The 19,444-nt window shown below is 47.0% G+C and overlaps 1 long non-coding RNA gene across 1 annotated transcript; it reads right to left on the minus strand.

Moving 5' to 3' along the window:
• Positions 1 to 13,612: 13,612 nt before the first annotated feature.
• LOC122463708 lies at positions 13,613 to 17,166 on the minus strand. Its single transcript, XR_006287276.1, has 3 exons — positions 17,116 to 17,166; positions 15,741 to 15,851; positions 13,613 to 13,865 (listed from the first exon to the last, which is right to left on the minus strand). It is a non-coding gene; the product is annotated as an uncharacterized LOC122463708 (long non-coding RNA).
• Positions 17,167 to 19,444: the final 2,278 nt, after the last annotated feature.

The raw sequence follows: 19,444 nt of genomic DNA on the forward strand, positions 1-19,444 counted from the left end.
GACATTTTCTGAGATTTTTCAGGATTTGTTCCCAGCTCCCAGAAAGACCCAGAAGACCAAAAAAGAGAGGAAGGCCACAAAGGCCTTGGGAACCTGGATCATGACCCAGGGCCAGAAGACCACCCTAGTAGGCAGATGGACATGGGCTGCAGACAGAGAAACTTCCACTGCAGAAGGTGAACCAGAGGCTGGCCCCAGCCGTGACAGCAGTGAGCTGCTGGAAGAAGCAGGAGCCAGCCCCTGGGAGCTAGGGCAAGTTAGTGCTGGAAGAGAGACTTTGGGGCGGGACCAGGCGGAGGACCCCAGATATGATAACCCCAGGAGAGAGGTGGCCGAGATAGATGGGATACCCATGGATGGGAAGGTCCAGGGACCTTACTTTATAGTGAAGAAACATCTCCTGTACCAGGTTGTGCAAATGCAGGAGCAAGAGATACAGCAACTTCTGGTGCACTGAAGGCATCAAAAAGCCATATTGAGCTTCGCCCACAGTCACCTTTTTGGAGGACATCTAAGGGTAGAGAAAACCCAGGCACGGATCCTGTGGAGGTTCTTCTGGCCAGGAGTACATTAAGATGTCCAGCGGAACTGCACCTCCTGTCTGGAATGTCAGCTGCATAAGCCCCGTCCACACTTGAGGGCCCCTTTGATACCTCTTCTAATAGTAGAGGTACCTTTTGAACGAATAGCCATGGATCTGGTAGGGCCCCTAGAGAAGACAGCTCTGGGCAACCAACATGTATTTGTTGTCCTGGACTATGCAACCCGGTACCCGGAAGCCATCCCCCTTCCAAGACAAAAGCTAAGGAGCTAGTACAGATCTTTGCCGGCGTTGGGCTACCCAAGGAGATATTGACTGATTAAGGGACACCTTTTGTGTCCAAGCTAATGAAAGATCTCTGTTTGTTGCTCCACGTACAAGTCCTATGGACTTCTGTATACCACCCGCAAACCTTGTGGAAAGGTTCAATAGGACCCTCAAGGTCATGATCAGGAAAGTGGTAAGCCAGGATGGGAAAGATTGGGATACCCTACTACCTTACCTCACGTTCGCCATCCAGGAGGTCCTGCAAGCCTCTCCATTCAAACTACTATACAGGTGCCACCCCCGGGGGCATATTGGATATAGCCAGAGAAGCCTGGGAAGAGGAGCCAAATCCCAGAAGGAACATAGTTAAGAATGTACTGCAGATGAGAGATCGTACAGCCCGAGTTATGCCCATTGTATGGGAACACTTGGAGAAAGCAGAGGAAACCCAACGAACCCATTACAATCACCAAGCAAAGGTTCGACGGTTCCAACCGGGGGATTGGGTGATGGTACTGGTACCCACAGCAGAGAATAAACTTTTGGCCCAGTGGCAGGGACCCTACGAAGTTCTTGAAGCCATGGGGGAGGTGAACGATAAGGTGTGGCAGTCAGGCCACCAGAAACTGGAGCAAATTTATCTCATCAATCTTCTAAAACCTTGGCACGACCAAGAGGCATGCTTAGTCACCCAGAAGGCCCTTCCCCAAGAGGATAAATTACGTGAGCAGGGAAGGATATCACCCAACTTGATGCCTAACCAAAAGGTCGAGGCAGGCCAACATGATAAACTGCAACCAAGATGTGTTCTCTATGACAGTGGTCTCCAAACTTTTTGGATCGCAAACCCCCAGGGCCAGCTCTAGGGAAGCACCAAAAAAAAAAAAAAGCTGCAGCTGATGAGCCGCCAAAGACAGAGCAGGGAGAGCTGAGCTGCCGCCAGTGTGCCGCCGAAGAATCAAAGGTCAGGGAGCGCTGTTGCTGCCATGCCAGCAGCGCTCCTTCAGCAGCGCTCCTCCTGCCGCGCACCCCTAGGGATGGTCTTGCGCACCCCCTGGTGTGCGCACATTCCACTTTGGAGACCACTGGTCTATGAAACCAGGGTGGACAACCAAGACCTATCACCATATCCACACAATCCCCGGTGCCAAGGTAACATTGAGACCCTACCGAATTCCAGCAGCCAAAAGAGAGGAGATCAAGGCCAAAGTGAAGAAGATATTAGAATTAGCAGTCATTGAAGAATCTCACATTCAGTGGTCCAGTCCAATCGTACCAGTGTCCTAACCTGATGGTACCACAAGATTCTGTAATGACTTTCACTGACTGAATGAAGTATCCCAATTCGATGGATACCGCATATCATGCATCGACGAACTGGTTGACCGACTGGGTACTGGTTCCTGACTACCCTGGATTTGACAAAAGGGTATTGGCAGATTCCCCTGACTAAAGAAGCTAAAGAGAAGACAGCATTCTCCACCCTGGAGGAGCTATTCCAGTACACCGTCCTCCCTTTCAGGCTACATGGGGCCCTGGCCACTTTCCAGTGCCTCCTGGATAAGCTGCTGTGCCCCCATACTAATTATGCAGCCGAATATCTAGATGATGTAATCACCCATACACCAGACTGGGGAACCCACTTGTAGAAAGTTGAGGCAGTACTGCGCACCTTAAGGTGGGCTGGCCTCACCGCTAATCCCTCTAAATGTGCCATAGGGCTAGCAGAGGCTAAGTACCTGGAGTATATTGTAGGAAGGGGCATAGTGAAGCCCCAAATGAATAAGGTAAAGGCGATTCAAAACTGGCCGGAAGAAGCAGGTCCGCGCGTTCCTAGGCATACTGGGGTATTACTGACATTTTATTCCCCACTTCGCCACTAGGGCAAGTCCCCTAATGGACCTGGTAAAGGCCCGAGGTCCAGACATGTCGAAGTGGACCGATGCAGCAGAGGGGGCATTCACAGACCTTCAGACAGCCCTCTGTAATGACCCCGTACTCACAACCCCAGACTTTATTTTACAAACAGACACTTTTGAGGTGGTGTTGGGGGCTGTTCTGTCACAAATAGTGGGAGAAGAGGAACACCTGATCCTCTACCTAAGCAGAAAACTTCTCCCAAGAGAACAGAAATACACAGTAGTTGAGAGAGAATGCCTTGCTGTCAAATGGGCCATGGAGACATAAGAACATAAGCCTTGGCTAGGATGATTTAATTGGGGATTGGTCCTGCTTTGAGCAGGGGGTTGGACTAGATGACCTCCTGAGGTCCCTTCCAACCCTGATATTCTGTGATTCTATGATTCTATGATTCTATGAACGGGCATACTGGGTGAGACCAAGCCCAGGTCTACACGAGGAGTTGAGGTCAAATTAGCAGCGTTAAATTGATTTAACCCTGCACCCGTCCACACGACGAAGCTCTTTTTTTCAACTTAAAGGGCTCTTAAAATCGATTTCCTTACTCCACCCCTGACAAGTGGATTAGCACTATAATCGGCCTTGCCGGGTTGAATTTGGGGTACTGTGGACACAATTAGATGGTATTGGCCTCCGGGAGCTATCCCAGAGTGCTCCACTGTGACCGCTCTGGACAGCACTCTCAACTCAGATGCACTGGCCAGGTAGACAGGAAAAGGCCCGCAAACTTTTGAATTTCAATTTCCTGTTTGGCCAGTGTGGCAAGCTGCAGGTGACCATGCAGAGCTCATCAGCAGAGGTGACCATGATGGAGTCCCAGAATCGCAAAAGAGCTCCAGCATGGACCGAATGGGAGGTACAGGATCTGATCGCTGTATGGGGAGAGGAATCCGTGCTATCAGAACTCCGTTCCAGTTTTCAAAATGCCAAAACATCTGTCAAAATCTCCCAGGGCATGAAGGACAGAGGCCATAACAAGGACCCGAAGCAGTGCCACGTGAAACTTAAGGAGCCGAGGCAAGCCTACCAGAAAACCAGAGAGGCGAATGGCCGCTCTGGGTCAGAGCCCAAAACATGCCGCTTCTATGATGAGCTGCATGCCTTTTTAGGGGGTTCAGCCACCACTACCCCAGCATTGTTGTTTGACTCCTTCAATGGAGATGGAGGCAACACGGAAGCAGGTTTTGGGGACGAGGAAGATGATGATGACGAGGTTGTAGATAGCTCACAGCAAGCAAGCAGAGAAACCGGTTTTCCCGACAGCCAGGAACTGTTTCTCACCCTGGACCTGGAGCCAGTACCCTCTGAACCCACCTCCTGCCTCCTGGACCCACCAGGTGGAGAAGGGACCTCTGGTGAGTGTACCTTTTAAAATACTATACATGGTTTAAGAGCAAGCATGTTTAATGACTAATTTGCCCTGGCATTCGTGGCTCTCCTGGATTATTCCCAAAGCCTTTGCAAAAGGTTTCTGGGAAGGGCAGCCTTATTCCATCCACCATGGTAGGACACTTTACCACTCCAGGCCAGTAGCATGTACTCGGGAATCATTGTAGAACAAAGCATTGCAGTGTATGTTTGCTGGCGTTCAAACATCATCCATTCTTTATCTCTCTGTGTTATCCTCAGGAGAGTGATATCATTCATGGTCACCTGGTTGAAATAGGGTGCTTTTCTTAAGGGGACATTCAGAGGTGCCCGTTCCTGCTGGGCTGTTTGCCTATGGCTGTTCCTCGCTGTTAGCCACAGTGAGGAGGGAGTGGGGAGGTGCTAGCCATGCACTGGGGGGAGGCAAAATGCTACCTTGGAATGAAAGCACATGTGCTATGTATGTAATAGTTGAGTTACACTGCAACTGTAACTCAAGTTGCAGTGGGGGAGGTCAAGTTGCAGTGGGGGAGGTTCAAGTTGCAGTGGGGGAGGTTTAGGTTGGATATTAGGAAAAACTTTTTCACTAGGAGCGAGTGCCTGATTGGCTGGTAGCCTGCAGGGGGCGGGCATTGGGGCTGTCTGTTTGTTTGTTTCAGGGAAGCCTGGCTGTTTAAAAATAGCCAGAGCTTCGCGAACCAGCTGAGCAGCGGCGAACCAGCAGAGCAGCACACAGCAGGAGTTTGCCTGGGATTGGTGAGTATCCGAGTGCGTGTTTGCTGAGTAAGTATCCAAGTGTGTGTTTGCTGAGAGGGCAGTGTGAGAGCCTGAGCGAGTGCCTGATTGGCTGGTAGCCTGCAGGGGGCGGGCATTGGGGCTGTTTGTTTGTTTCAGGGAAGCCTGGCTGTTTAAAAATAGCCAGAGCTTCGCGAACCAGCTGACCGGCGGCGAACCGGCAGAGCAGCACACAGCAGGAGTTTGCCTGGGAGTTCGCCTGGAGTGAGCCCAGTGAGGCTTATATCTTGCCAACTTCTCTGAGGAAGCTCATAGTAGGAAGGTGATATGGAAGGGGGGGGTTCAGCTGTTGTGACCTGCACTGGATGTGCCATGTTTGTCTTTCTTCCACAGGACAGAAGCGACTTTGTCTGTACAAAGTGCAAGCTGGTCTCCATATTGAAAGAGAAGATTGAAGGTCTGGAGCAACAGATAACAACCCTGTGTTGCATACGAGAAACTGAGGATTTTCTGGACAAAAGTCAGGATATGCTTCTACGGGCACAAAAGCTCTAAAGATTTAGAGCAGGTTGCACAGCGGAGCCAAGAGGCCAGTGAAGAAGCTTGGCAACATGTGACCTCCAGAAGAAGGGGGAATGTCCAGGTTTCAGCAACGCGGACACAGGTAACTAACCGCTTTCATGTTCTCTCCACAGGTACTAATGCGGAAAGTGGACCAGATGATACGTCTGAGGGAAGGGAGCAGAAGGAGACTCCACTGGTTGGAAGGCATGAGATGCACTGTCCTGAGATGGGGGGTTCTATGACCACCACTCCCAAGAGAAGGAGGCGGGTGGTGGTGGTCGGGGACTCTCTCCTCCGGGGGACTGAGTCATCTATCTGCTGCCCTGACCGGGAAAACCGAGAAGTCTGCTGCTTGCCAGGGGCTAAGATTCATGATGTGACGGAAGCCCTCGGATCGCTACCCCTTCCTGCTTCTCCACGTGGGCACCAATGATACTGCCAAGAATGACCTTGAGCGGATCACTGCGGACTACGTGACTCTGGGAAGAAGGATAAAGGAGTTTGAGGTGCAAGTGGTGTTCTCGTCCATCCTCCCCGTGGAAGGAAAAGCCCAGGGCAGGGACCGTCGAATTGTGGAAGTCAACGAATGGCTACGCAGGTGGTGTCAGAGAGAAGGCTTTGGATTCTTTGACCATGGGATGGTGTTCCATGAAGGAGGAGTGCTGGGCAGAGACGGGCTCCATCTTACAAAGAGAGGGAAGAGCATCTTTGCGAGCAGGCTGGCTAACCTAGTGAGGAGGGCTTTAAGCTAGGTTCACCGGGGGAAGGAGACCAAAGCCCTGAGGTAAGTGGGAAAACGAGATACCGGGAGGAAGCACAGGCAGGAATGTCTGTGAGGGGAGGGCTCCTGCCTCATACTGAGAATAAGGGGCGATCAGCAGGTTATCTCAAGTGCTTATATACGAATGCACAAAGCCTTGGAAACAAGCAGGGAGAACTGGAGGTCCTGGTGATGTCAAGGAATTATGACGTGATTGGAATAACAGAGACTTGGTGGGATAACTCACATGACTGGAGTACTGTCATGGATGGTTATAAACTGTTCAGGAAGGACAGGCAGGGCAGAAAAGGTGGGGGAGTTGCACTGTATGTAAGGGAGCATTATGACTGCTCAGAGCTCCGGTACGAAACTGCAGAAAAACCTGAGTGTCTATGGATTAAGTTTAGAAGTGTGAGCAACAAGAGTGATGTAGTGGTGGGAGTCTGCTATAGACCACCGGACCAGGGGGATGAGGTGGATGAGGCTTTCTTCCGGCAACTCGCAGAAGCTACTAGATGGCACGCCCTGGTTCTCATGGGTGACTTTAATTTTCCTGATATTTGCTGGGAGAGCAATACAGCAGTGCATAGACAATCCAGGAAGTTTTTGGAAAGCGTAGGGGACAATTTCCTGGTGCAAGTGCTAGATGAGCCAACTGGGGGGGAGCTTTTCTTGACCTGCTGCTCACAAACAGGGAAGAATTAGTGGGGGAAGCAAAAGTGGACGGGAATCTGGGAGGCAGTGACCATGAGTTGGTTGAGTTCAGGATCCTGACACAGGGAAGAAAGGTGAGCAGCAGGATACGGACCCTGGACTTCAGGAAAGCAGACTTCGACTCCCTCAGGGAGTGGATGGGTAGGATCCCCTGGGGGACTAAAATGAAGGGGAAAGGAGTCCAGGAGAGCTGGCTGTATTTCAAGGAATCCCTGTTGAGGTTACAGGGACAAACCATCCCGATGAGTCGAAAGAATAGTAAATATGGCAGGCGACCAGCTTGGCTTAACGGTGAAATCCTAGCGGATCTTAAACATAAAAAAGAAGCTTACAAGAAGTGGAAGGTTGGACATATGACCAGGGAAGAGTATAAAAATATTGCTCAGGCATGTAGGAATGAAATCAGGAGGGCCAAATCGCACCTGGAGCTGCAGCTAGCAAGAGATGTCAAGAGTAACAAGAAGGGTTTCTTCAGGTATGTTGGCAACAAGAAGAAAGCAAAGGAAAGTGTGGGCCCCTTACTGAATGAGGGAGGCAACCTAGTGACAGAGGATGTGGAAAAAGCTAACGTGCTCAATGCTTTTTTTGCCTCTGTCTTCACTAACAAGGACAGCTCCCAGACTGCTGCGCTGGGCATCACAACATGGGGAGTAGATGGCCAGCCCTCTGTGGAGAAAGAGGTGGTTAGGGACTAGTTAGAAAACCTGGACGTGCACAAGTCCATGGGGCTGGACGAGTTGCATCCGAGAGTGCTAAAGGAATTGGCGGATGTGATTGCAGAGCCACTGGCCATTATCTTTGAAAACTCGTGGCGAACGGGGGAAGTCCCAGATGACTGGAAAAAGGCTAATGTAGTGCCAATCTTTAAAAAAGGGAAGAAGGAGGATCCTGGGAACTACAGGCCAGTCAGCCTCACCTCAGTCCCCGGAAAAATCATGGAGCAGGTCCTCAAGGAATCAATCCTGAAGCACTTACACGAGAGGAAAGTGATCAGGAACAGTCAGCATGGATTCACCAAGGGTAGGTCATGCCTGACTAATCTAATCACCTTCTATGATGAGATTACTGATTCTGTGGATGAAGGGAAAGCAGTGGATGTATTGTTTCTTGACTTTAGCAAAGCTTTTGACACGGTCTCCCACAGTATTCTTGTCAGCAAGTTAAAGAAGTATGGGCTGGATGAATGCACTATAAGGTGGGTAGAAAGTTGGCTAGATTGTCGGGCTCAACGGGTAGTGATCAATGGCTCCATGTCTAGTTGGCAGCCGGTGTCAAGTGGAGTGTCCCAGGGGTCGGTCCTGGGGCCAGTTTTGTTCAATATCTTCATAAATGATCTGGAGGATGGTGTGGATTGCACCCTCAGCAAGTTTGCAGATGACACTAAACTGGGAGGAGAGGTAGATACGCTGGAGGGCAGGGATAGGATACAGAGGGACCTAGACAAATTAGAGGATTGGGCCAAAAGAAATCTGATGAGGTTCAACAAGGACAAGTGCAGAGTCCTGCACTTAGGACGGAAGAATCCCATGCACAGCTACAGACTAGGGACCGAATGGCTAGGCAGCAGTTCTGCGGAAAAGGACCTAGGGGTGACAGTGGATGAGAAGCTGGATATGAGTCAACAGTGTGCCCTTGTTGCCAAGAAGGCCAATGGCATTTTGGGATGTATAAGTAGGGGCATTGCCAGCAGATCGAGGGATGTGATCGTTTCCCTCTATTCGACATTGGTGAGGCTTCATCTGGAGTACTGTGTCCAGTTTTGGGCCCCACACCACAAGAAGGATGTGGAAAAATTGGAGAGAGTCCAGCGAAGGGCAACAAAAATGATTAGGGGTCTGGAACACATGACTTATGAGGAGAGGCTGAGGGAACTGGGATTGTTTAGTCTGCGGAAGAGAAGAATGAGGGGGGATTTGATAGCTGCTTTCAACTACCTGAGAGGTGGTTCCAGAGAGGATGGTTCTAGACTATTCTCAGTGGTAGAAGAGGACAGAACAAGGAGTAATGGTCTCAAGTTGCAGTGGGGGAGGTTTAGGTTGGATATTAGGAAAACCTTTTTCACTAGGAGGGTGGTGAAACACTGGAATGCGTTACCTAGGGAGGTGGTAGAATCTCCTTCCTTGGAAGTTTTTAAGGTCAGCCTTGACAAAGCCCTGGCTGGGATGATTTGATTGGGAATTGGTCCTGCTTTGAGCAGGGGGTTGGACTAGATGACCTCCTGAGGTCCCTTCCAACCCTGATATTCTATGAACTATAGACCAGTCAGGTGACTTCAACACCTGGGAAGCTACTAGAGCAATGTAAAAACATTTAATTTGCAAATACTTGAGGACAAAGGGGTGATCACTAGCGGCCAGCATGGATTTACTGAGAACAAATCACACCAAACCAGCTTGATTTCCTTCTTTGATAGGGTAACTGGTTTGGTGGATAGGGGAAAATGTGATGGACATAATATACTTGGACTTTAGCAAGGCTTTTGACACAGTCCCACATGACATTCTCAGAAGTAAGCTGGAGAAATGTGGGCTCAGGAGAACTACCATTAAGTGGATAGATAATTGGTTAAACACAGCAAACAAAGAGTACATATTAATGGAATGATGTTGGATTGGAGGTAGATCTGTTCTGGGTCTGGTGTTATTTAACATCTTTATTAATGACCAGGATGTAGGAATAGAAAGCACACTGATCAAATTTGCAGATGACACAAAGCTGGGCAGGGTGTTGCTAAAACTTTGGTGGATAGAACTAAAATTCAAAGGGATCTTGATAATTTGGAGAACTGGGCCATAGACAACAAAATGAAATTCCACAAAGACAAATGTAGGGTGCTACACTAAAGGAAGAAAAAACAAATGTACACGTACAGAATGCAGCTTGACATTCTATACCTTGGGGGAGCATCCTGTAACCCCCATATTCCTCATTTATATATAATTGTGATATTGCAGGCTGTGTGAGGTATCAGGGGAAAGGTTATGATCTGCTCACTGTCATTTTTCTATCTAAATATGTATATCATGAATGCATATGAAGTTATGAGAATGTGTTGTATGGTTGTCACTAAAATATGCCGTGGGTTTGGGAGGCACCCAGATACTAGCTTTCCAAAGACAATGACAAGGGAGGTAACCAACACCTGGGTAGTGCTGAACAGACATAACCAGCCATTGTCCAGCAAGGGAGCTACAATGCAATGACTCACCTACATAAGGCCACACAAAGGGAATTGCTCAACCTTGCCTGGGGACTCAGCAATGCCCACCAGCTATGCCTGGACTTGTGTTCTCCAAGCACATGGACTAAGGGTATAAAACAGAACACAGGGGCCCCATGCTGGGCCTTTCTCCTGCCCCCAGCTATGCTGCAAGCAACAAAGATACTCAGAAGAAGACTGAAGACTCCAGTAGAGGAGACTGGCCCATGTTTAAGGGACAAATTAGTATATTAAGGGCTGCAATACCCAGGGGGGTAAGAAAAACTGCTTAATCTAGAAGTTGCACAGTCTAAAAGGGTTGAGAGTTTAGACTGCGTGCTTATATTTTCTTTTCTTTTGGAAACTACTCTGACTTTTTGCCTGTCAATTATAATCACTTAAAATCTATCTTTTGTAGTCAATAAACTTCTTTTACTGTTTATCTTTACCAATGAGTTTGCCTGAAGTGTGTGGTATATCTGCTCAGGTTTGCAAAGGCTGGTGTATATCCACTTTCCATTGATGAAATGGTGAACCAATTAATAAATTTGCATTGCTCGTCTTGAGCACAGCAAGAGAGTACATTCCTGAGGTACAAGTCTGGGAGCTGGGGGGATTTGGCTCGTGCTTTATAAATAAGACCAGTCTTATTTATAAAGCACTTCATTTTTCTTTTCCTGACGCCTAGAGGTTTCTTTGCTACACACTGATATCTCCTGGTGTCTTAGGTCTATGGTATGGTCTCAAACAGCTTAAGCTGGTTACAATAATAAAATTGTTTGTTTTACATTTTTCTTGTTTTCAGTAACCCAAATTTAATACACAGATTAACTTTGTTTACAGTGTAATATGGACCAAGTCTTCTGTAACATGAGCTATGCTTTTGTTCCGATTTTCCCTATTCTTTAGCACAAATAGACTGTTTTAGATACTTTTGCAGTTGTTGCATAGACATTCCTTTTCACTTAACACATACCTTTTCCCCCCCCATAGTAAATATAGTAATGTGCTTGACTACTAAGATATATGCTCACAATCTTCTGTGAGAAGGTGTATTGCTTTTCCCTGCTGAGCACTGTTTTTAGCAAAACAGTTGGGTAAAAATTCTGTTACTAAGCTTTTTAGAGTTAATTTGATTGTGATACCAATCCCATTTTTAACAACTGTTTGGAAGCACAAACTTTAATAACCACTCCTTCTTTTTAAACACAACATAAAAAAGGTAATTTTTAAGCTATTAAGCTAAAATTAAAACAAAAATGAAGTTTAAATGCAGGTCTATGCAAACACTTTGAGTGTATTAAACTTTTAGGACACTTGATTGTTCTTGAAGACAAAAAGGTAAAAGCCAGTTGAAATTGTTTGGTTAGTTTTAATGTTTTGCAGCATAACCAGACATACTATGTATTGTGATATTTTTGACATTTTAGTTATAAAATTCTCATAAGAATATTTTAATATTTAATAAAGGCAAAAACAAGTTTATAAAAGCCAAAAAAGAAACTGACACTTTGTTCATATTACCCTTGCATTAATGTTGAGAGGTCCCATTACTTTTTCCTTTGAATAAAAAACCTGTGATTAATAAAAGAATATTTTTGTTGCAATTGCATTATTTGTTGAACCAGAAATTTATGTACATATTAGGGCTGTCAAGCAATTAAAAAAATTAATTGCGATTAATCGCGCTGTTAAACAATAGAATACCATTTATTTAAATATTTTGGATGTTTTCTACATTTTCAAATATATTGATTGCAATTACACCACAGTTTATATTTTTATTACAACTATTTGCAATGTAAAAAAACCAAAAGATGTATTAGGTGAATTGAAAAATACTAAGTACTGTAGTGCAATTGCTTTATCATGGAAGTTGAACTTAAAAAAAAAAAAAGTAGAATTATGTACAGAAACCTGCATTCAAATATAAAAACAAATGTAAAATTTTAGAGCCTACAAGTCCACTCAGTCCTACTTTTTGTTCAGCCAATCGCTCAGACAAACAAGGTTTTTTTACACTTGCAGGAGATAATGCTGCCCGCTTCTTGTTTACAATGTCACCTGAAAGTGACAACAGGTGTTTGCATAGTACTGTTGTAGCCGGCGTCGCAAGATATTTATGTGCCAGATGTGCAAAAGATTCATATGTCCCTTCACACTTCAACCACCATTCCAGGAGATATGCGTCCATGCTGATAATGGGTTCTGCTCGATAACAATGCAAAGCAGTGCGCACCGACGCATGTTCATTTTCATTATCTGAGTCAGATGCCACCAGCAGAAGGATGATTTTCTGTTTTGGTGGTTCGGGTTCTGTAGTTTCCGCATTGGAGTGTTGCTCTTTTAAGACTTCTGAAAGCATGCTCCACACCTCGTCCCTCCCAGATTTTGGAAGGCACTTCAGATTCTTAAACCTTGGGTTGTGTGCTCTAGCTATCTTTAGAAATCTCACATTGGTACCTTCGAGTTTTGTCAAATCTGCAGTGAGTGTTCTTAAAATGAAGAACATGTGCTGGGTCATCATCTGAGACTGCTATAACATGAAATATATGGCAGATGCAGGTAAAACAGAACAGGGGACATTGAACTCCTTAGGGAAGAATTGTGTCACAAATTTAATTAACACTTTTTTTAAATGAGCATCATCAGCATGGAAGCGTGTCCTCTGGAATGGTGGCCAAAGCTTGAAGGGGCATATGAATATTTGGCGTATCTGGCATGTAAATACCTTGTAACGCCAGCTACAAAAGTGCCATGCAAATGCCTGTTCTCACTTTCCGGTGGCATTGTAAATAAGAAGAGGGCAGCATTATCTTCTGTAAATGTAAACAAGCTTGTTTGTCTTAGCGATTGGCTGAAGAAGAAGGAGGACTGAGTGAACTTTTAGGCTCTGAAGCTTTACATGGTTTTGGTTTTGAGTGCAGTTATATAACAAAAAATTCTACATTTGTAAATTGCACTTTCATGACAAAAAGATTGCACTACAGTACTTGTATGAGGTGAATTGAAAAATACTACTCTTTTGTTTCTCATTTTACTGTGCAAATATTTGTAATAAAAAATATACACTTTGATTTCAATTACAACAGAGAATATATATGAAAATGTAGAAAAAACATCTAAAATATTTAATACATTCTATTGTTTAACGGTGCGATTAATTTTTGAGTTAATCGCATAAGTTAACTGCGATTAATTGACAGCCCTAGTACATATATTTATAACTGAAGCCTTTCTGAGCTTTGCACAAAAAAGTATTATGATGGTTCTAACCCAACCATAATATTATAATAGAGTGGTACCACTTATATATAAAAGTATAAACTTGGCTTTTGTTGAAACAAAATAAAAAAAAAAATTAGTCACATGACATACACACAACTTACAACACAGGACAACATACATGAGATACAGAACAAATTTACAATTAAAGAGGAATGGTGCCAAAATTCTATTTATAACTATACAAGATAAGGCATTAAGAGTTTAAAGTTATTAAGGCAGTGCATTTTAGAAAACAGATAAAAGAGTTAAACATTGAAATAAGCAAGTTATCACCTTTTTATTGAAAACTTAATAAGAATTGATAAAAATTCCTGTGAAGTTATTTGTCCAGTTTGTTGTATGAATTTAGCTAACTTAAGGCAGTTTCCATTACTTCATATTACTTTTATTTTAAGAATAAGATATGTTTCATATATTAGTTAGTAGCTAGGGTTAGAAGTAGAGTCTGCATTTCTGTTGCTTGGCAACCACATCTTCAAGAAAGTTAGGAGTATTCCAGCTGTTCATTCCTGTAAAATAATCATTAAAATAATCTATTTACTGGACTTATTTAAAGTAATGTTACCACCTTTAGCCTTTTGATGATTTTTTTGTTTTTTTTCCAATTGCTCCATTTCTTTCTGTGATGGAGGTTTCTCTAATAACTATAACTTTTAATTTTTAGAACAAAGAAAGGGCAGAAGTGAGGACAGGGGTGGGAGTTAAAGTGACCTAGGAAGCGAGGGAGACCTGAGCCAAGAGAGATCAGGCAGCAGCAGTTGAGTTGAGCAAACTAAGACGATATAACGGAAAGCTTAACTGGTACGTAAAAATATTTGAGAAAGTTATATTATTAGCCCTGAGTGAGGAGTGGGGCTCCGTGGGTTAAAGCAGAGGGCTGGAAACCCATAACCCTGGTTTTTATCCTGACTCTGGGAGGAGAGTGATGGTTGCTACCTGCTCCTGGAAAACCTGAATTCGTTCCCCCAGAGTCTGTTGCTTTTGCCTGCATGCCAAATGGATTACAGGAGTGCTCTTGCCTGCTGCAGTTAATTGTTTCCAGGCAACATGATGCATTAATGCATCCATTCTGGAAGTGAACCCGCTCACTGTTGGTTTATTATGTCTATATTCTCTTTCATCCAAGCCCCCCCCATGAACAAGTCACAGCCTCTCTCTTAAACATAACGTTTCCTCCTCCATCTACCAATCTTGTGAAAGTACTGTTTGCTACTTCTCCCTTCTGTGCATTTACTTCTCCTTTCCTAACAGGCACCCGTCTAGGTCTCAGTTTAGGTTTTACCAGAACCTGGCTCCGATCATAATGTGGTGGCTGCAGTGTGGTGGCCCCTGCCCGTCATCTCCTTGGTGGTTCTTGGTTTGGGTCATTCCCAATGTCCCCATTCCAGTCATCCCATGTTCCATCTTTTAATTTTGCTAGGGCCACCTTTTTCCATTTCAGTCCCCATCCTTCAGGCACTGTATAAATACCTGAAGCCTGTTATTGCACACCAAGATTTATAACGGGGATGGTATGTCTTTTTTGCAGATTCTCTACAGCTGTTTCCAATTTTCTATTCTGTTCCTGGGCTTGCTGTAACATATCATGCCTCTGGACTGCTTGCTGCCCTCCCAGCAAAGTTTGCTTTTTCCATGGCTCTGTTGCTTCTAAGTCTGTCTTTGTTTCTGTTACTTGTCCCCCCAGTTTTGGGGCATGTTGTCTTAACCATCTAACAGCCATCACCACAATACACAACATTCTACATTTCTTCTTCTTCAAGGCTACAGCCTGTGCCCTAGCTTTACAGATTCCAGTGTATGTTTCCCCACTTTCTTTTTTAAATTCATAGGGACCACCTTTATTCATTACCCAGCCCGTCCATTCCTTATCAAACTCTGTGGGGATTTTCAGGGATGGAGGGGGGAGAAAAGGATTTCCTAGATCTGAGTTTTTTACCATCTAAGGTTGCAACCCAAAGATCAGGCAGCTCGCCACTTACCAAATCAGTGGGTGGGGTCACCAGCGTGGTTAGTGCTGCGGAATGTTGTTACGGCTGCTAAGTTGTTACAGTTGCTTAGTGCTGCTGCTCTTGTAGCTCTGATGCTGAGCTGTTTGCTGGTGCAGCTGACATGTTAATTCAGCAGACATCAATGTTATTCACAAAGATGCCTGGCCAGGTTCATTGTCAGCAAAGCACGGTACTAGCACTCTGACCAACAGGTGCAGGGATGCTACCACATGTATGTCCGTGACAAGGTAAAGGCTCAGTCAGGACACCAGGAACCTGTCCCCTCGGCCAATGAAAAGTTGCGTTTCCTATAATGTCTCCTTTTATACCTTGATACAAACAAGTTACATATTACAATCCAGATGTTAGTTACCACTTGCAACAGAGCACACTTACCTCCTGTGAGCACCTCCTGTTGGTTGGGTGTGAAACTGCACTCTGTCTCGTCTCCTGGCACCCTCTGTTGGCTTTTGCCCTTGTCTGATGAGTCTGCAGTGGCCCAGCCGTCTGGACAAGTCACCAGAGGTGAAAGTAAGCCGGTACAGTCCGGTAAGGCGTACACTGACAGTACCAGCTTCCCCAGGCCAGCGATTTAAAGGGCCTGGGGCTCCCGGCAGCATCCGGAGCCCCTGAACCTTTAAATTGCCACCAGAGCCCCGCTGAAGGAGCACCCAGAAGCCCCCGGGCCTCCATCAGCGATTTAAAGGATCCGGGGCTCTGCTAAGGTAGCAGCGGCCAGAGTCCTGTGCCCTTTAAATCACCACCCAAGACCACTGCTAGAGCCCTGGGGTAGCGGCAGTGGCCCGGGGCTCTGTTGGCAATTTAAAAGGCCCGGGGCTCCACTATAGTAGTGGCGGCTGGAGCCCCACGCCCTTTAAATCACTGCCAGAGCCCCAGGGGCTCCTGGCTGCTACCCCAGGGCTCCAGCTGAGATTTAAAGGGCACATGGTTCCTCTGCGGTAGTGGTGGCTGGAGCCCCTGGCCCTTTAAATCACCGCCGGAGCCCCAGGGGCTCCCGGCTGCTGCCGATACCCTGGGGATCTGGCAGTGTGGCTCTGGGGGAGATTTAAAGGGCCCGCTCCTTCTGGTTGAGGCCCTGCCTCCCCTGCTCAGGACTCTGGTGTACCGATTAGTCCTTTAAGTTACTTTCACCCCTGCAAGTCACACACAGTCTCTATGCACAAATAAACCCCTCCCGCGGTAAAAGTTCCAAGACGTCCTGTCCCTTTGTCCTTGATACAGTCTTTAGCCCTGTCTGTGGGCTCAGTCCTCAGCCCCTTCTGGGCTAACTTTAAGTCTGTGTTTGCCCTGGTATAGAGCAGTACCCTCAGGGCTTTCTCCCTGGAGACTCTTTAAGTCCTGCCCTTCACTTGTGCCTCTAAACAAGCCTTATCCCCTTCTTGGGGCTCAGGCCACCCTGCCAGTGGGGAGACCCAGGCATGCCCGCTACTCTGGGTTCTGACACAGAGACCCTATAGATAGCAGCCATGTGCTGATTCCTGTAATAGTTGCTCCTGCTATTCCCTGGGCCACTTCCCACACAGCCCCTTCCTCTTCACCCTGATTATTGTATCAACCAGGCAAGGTACTAGCAAGCTTCAACAGGACTTTATTTTCAAAGTGGAAACCTCTTTACCAAGCTGCTGCTGCACCCTCTGTAGCTTTCTCCCAGCCTCTCAACTCCTCCCCCTACTTCCTGTCCTTTCAGACTCCCAACACCCAGTGCTCCCAATTCTAATTGTTACAAACAACATCTAAACACCACACTAACCTCAGGGCTAAGGCTCTCATTGCCTCTCCTTCCTCACCCTTCTGGTCCCAGCCAGCAACTGACCTGCTTAAACCCAGCAGCCCCTTTTAACTGAGCCTGCTGGGCTTTGATTGGCTACTTCCCTACAGCCTTTCTAAGCAGGCTGGAGGACCCACCTTTACTGCTCCTTTTCTAGAGCAGGGTGTGTAGGCCTGTGAGGCCTCCAACAGGGGGCCTCAAGGGCCTGATAAACTCCATCACATCACCCTTACAACTTGTACCTGCTAGTTCTAAGGAAACATAATCATCCATTGTCCTGTGATCCCATTCTTATCCTACAAGCTTTCGGTGTGTTCCTGTACAACCTCTTCAGAATCTGTTTTTGTAGTTTTTTGAGAACTTTGGGTGTTCCTGTATCATCCTCTCCAGTCAGGAATATGCTTACTTGGTTAGCCAACACCTGGTGCATTACTATTCTGCCAAGGCCAGGCCTACTCTGGTTCATAGTCTTTGGTTCACATTGCTAGTTATGCCTAGGGCCCCAGCAAGGCCTATAGCAGGATGATCCCAACACACTCCGAGTCCCAGATTTTCTCCAAAAAAACATATGTACTGTGAAGGCTCATGTTTAGTCCATCCACCTGGAAACAGTCAGGGCACACCCTGACCGTTGTGTAGGAGCAACACATTGCTCCGTCCAAGGACGAGGACCAGATATGAACCCTGGGAAGTTAATTAAGGACAGTAATCGTGGGAAGCTTCCTTGGCCTGGCCTCAAGGCCTGAGAATTAGGATTGTAGTAGATAGAGGCTGAAAAATAAGAATATTAATCAAAGTCATGCATTCCTTTGTTGTGTCTCTTTGCGGTGGAAGTAGGTAATGCGCAGGGGGGAGAAATATAATAAAAGGGAAGGTGGAAAGCTGACAGGCAGCAGCCCATTTCAGCTGACCAGCTTGCTTGCTTGAATAAATCTGTGAACCGCCACAACTGGCGCCCAAACGTGGGGCCCTCAGCACTCACCTCGCCCGGCAAGGGTTTCAGACGCGTCACTCATCCGCTTCGTGGATCCCGGTGAGTATTTTTCATTGTGGTAAGTATGGGAAGCTCCCTCTCTGCTTTGCAAGTGCAACATCGCAATGAGCTACAGTATTTGCTGCGTAAGGCTCAGCATGACTGCCCCACTCGAGAACTCACTCTCCTGTTACAGGAGGTGAGTGCCCAGTGCCCGTGGTACCCTGAAGCCGGAACCCTTAAGCTAGCGGACTGGGAGCGTTTGGGCCAGACATTGCATGAAGAACCTCGGGCGCCCGTGCAGGCTTTACATGCCTGGCACCTCTGCCGCGATGCGATACAGCGTGTCGCCTCGGACAGGCCCTCCCTCGCGAGGCTGGTGATCTCGCCACGCCCGTCGGCTCCTGCAGCCACCCCCCCTCCTACCGATGCAACACAGTGTGTCGCCTCGGAAGAACCCTCTCCCGCGCCAATAGAGGGGCTGCCAATTCCGCCACCGCCGTCGGCTCCTGCAGCCATCCCTCTCCCTGCTTCACCCCCAGTGCCTTTATTACCACCGCCTCCCTTACCTTCCCCGCCGGAGCCGGTGTGTGATTACCATCCCCCCCTAGGACCCCATGCTTCGGGGCCCCCCAGGGGGTCGTCTGCATCTGCTCAGAGGCTTTCGCTGGTGCAACAAATGGTTCACACAGCGAAGACTCGCTCAGATCTTACAGCAGAGGAGCTGGCTGAGCTGGTCTCAGTTTGTCCGGTGACCTGGCAGAATGACGACCAGGGCAACCCGGTTGGAACCTGGGTTACTTTGCCTTACTCGGTGGTTAGAGAGGTAAAGAAAGCGATTCGCGAGTTCGGTCTGACTAGCACGTTTGTGCGTGGTCTCATTGAAGGGCTAGGTAGTGGGTACTCCTTGATCCCTGAAGACTGGAAGGCGCTGTTGCGCATGATGCTGTCACCCAGTCAGTATGTTATTTGGCTTAGTGAGTATCGGCAGGAGGCGGAACGCCAGGCCCAGATTCATAGAGCAGAAGGTGTTACTTATGAGCACTTGGCAGGGGAGGGACAGTTTGTTACCGTTGAGATGCAGACTCAACTCCCTCAGGCCCTCTTCCCCCTCATTTCCACCTGCGCCCAGCATGCTTTCCGGAAGGTCCCGGATTCAGGCAAGCCTACAAAAAGCTTTGTCAGTATCCGTCAGGGTGCATCAGAGTCCTTTCTGGATTTTACCAACAGATTGCAGGAGGCTATCCTCCGACAGGTGGATAACGCTGCGGCAGCTCAGGAGATCCTGTTAAAAATGGCGGTTGAGAATGCGAACGAGGATTGCCGCCGTGCTCTCCA

The sequence above is a fragment of the Chelonia mydas genome, chromosome 24 (genome assembly GCF_015237465.2).
Source record: "Chelonia mydas isolate rCheMyd1 chromosome 24, rCheMyd1.pri.v2, whole genome shotgun sequence".
Classification (NCBI taxonomy): Eukaryota; Metazoa; Chordata; order Testudines; family Cheloniidae; genus Chelonia; species Chelonia mydas.